This window comes from Leptonychotes weddellii, chromosome 5, assembly GCF_054177405.1.
Source record: "Leptonychotes weddellii isolate Sample4059 chromosome 5, ASM5417740v2, whole genome shotgun sequence".
NCBI lineage: Eukaryota > Metazoa > Chordata > Mammalia > Carnivora > Phocidae > Leptonychotes > Leptonychotes weddellii.
The window spans coordinates 69,217,215-69,219,013 of NC_138373.1; the positions used below are offsets into that span (position 1 = coordinate 69,217,215).

General features: G+C 49.2%; 1 pseudogene; it reads left to right on the top strand.

Annotated features, from left to right (window-relative positions):
- Window positions 1–856: 856 nt before the first annotated feature.
- On the top strand, window positions 857–1,433 carry LOC102729762 (large ribosomal subunit protein uL11 pseudogene; annotated as a pseudogene).
- Window positions 1,434–1,799: the final 366 nt, after the last annotated feature.

The window sequence follows — 1,799 nt, forward strand, 5'->3', positions numbered from 1 at the left end:
GGGCAATCTAGAGAGCCAGAGGGTCCCAGACAGATGAGATGGCTGTGACCTCCCAGAGCCCCCATCCCTCATGAACAGGATCCGTTTGGTTCGCAGAACTCTGCAATGCTGTTCTAAAATAATAGTCACAAGCATGCCTGGTTCACCTTCCCCCCAGACAGAGAGAGACTGGGAAAGTCTTTTTTCCCCATTGCCTGTTTCATCCCAGTCCCGCTGCCCCTGCCCCATACTTCCAGCGAACCACTCAAACGCCCCAATCTGAGTGGGTTCTCAAGGCCAAATTCCTCTGCTTGCACCACATAACCTCATGTCCCGCTCTCCAACACACTCTACGCCATCTGAGACCCATCCGCTCTGCGCAGCAAATGCTCGTGTCCACTTTGGGTCGGCTTTCTTGTGCTGTTCTCACCTCCTGAACACCCTGCTTCCTCCACTCAGAACAATACGGTAGAACCAAAAACAAGACTGACTTACAAGCAGAGAAAAAAGGCTTAGAATCATTCCATAAACCCTGAGTGCTGGCACACCTCTATTCTAACAAATTACTGCAAACTTGGTGACTTAAAACAATACAGATCAATTATCTTTTTTTTAGAATCTTTTAAGATTTTATTTACTTATTTGAGAGAGAGCACGAGCAGGGGGAGGAGGGGCAGAAGCAGACTTCCCGCGGAGCAGGGAGCCCGATGTGGGACTCGATCCCAGGACTCTGGGATCATGATCTGAGCCAAAGGCCGACGCTTAACAGACTGAGCCACCCAGGTGCCCTACAAATCGATTATCTTACAGTTAGAAGTTAACAGCCTAAAATCACTTTTGGCTTTTGGCTCGGGGAGGAAAAGGTGCAACTTTTTTCGGTCGACCCGAATCTGGGTTCATCCGACACCAGCCACCTCCGCCATGCCCCCTAAGTTCAACCCTGACGAGGTCAAAGTCGTGTACCTGAGGTGCACCGGGGGCGAAGTCGGTGCCACGTCTGCCCTGGCCCCGAAGATCGGCCCGCTGGGTCTGTCTCCAAAAGAGTTTGGTGATGACCTCATCAAGGCAACCAGTGATTGGAAGGGTCTGAGGACGACGGTGAAACTGACCATTCAGAACAGACAGGCCCAGATTGAAGTGGGACCTTTGCCTCTGCCCTGATGATCAAAGCCCTCAAGGAAACCGCCAAGGGACAGAAAGAAGCAGAAAAACATTAAGCACAGTGGAAATATCACTTTTGATGAGATCGTCAATATTGCCCGACAGATGCGACACCGATCTTTAGCCAGAGAACTCTCTGGAACCATTAAAGAAATCCTGGGGCCTGCCCAGTCTGTGGGCAGCAATGTTGATGGCCGCCACCCTCATGACGTCATCGATGACATCAACGGTTGTGCGGTGGAATGCCCCGCTAGTTAACTACAAAGGAGAATGTTTCAATAAAGGATCATTTGACAACCACAAAAAAAACAAAAACAAAACAAAAAAACACAGCCTAAAATCAGTCTCACTGGGCTAAAATCAAGGTGTCAGCTGGGCTGCTTTCCCCCTGGAGGCTCCAGGGAGAATCTGTTTCCTCGTCTTTTCCAGTTTTTCGAGGCTGCTTGTATTCCTTGGCTTGCAGCCCCACAGCACGACAACTTCTGCTTCCATCTCTACCTGTGATGCTGACACTCCTACTTCCATCTTATAAAGACCCTTGTGATTACATTGGACCCACCAGGATAATTTCCCCATCTCAAGATCCAAGGTAACATATTCATAGATTCTGGAGATTAGGACATAAACATCTTTAGAGGGCCATTATTCATCCAGCTTCC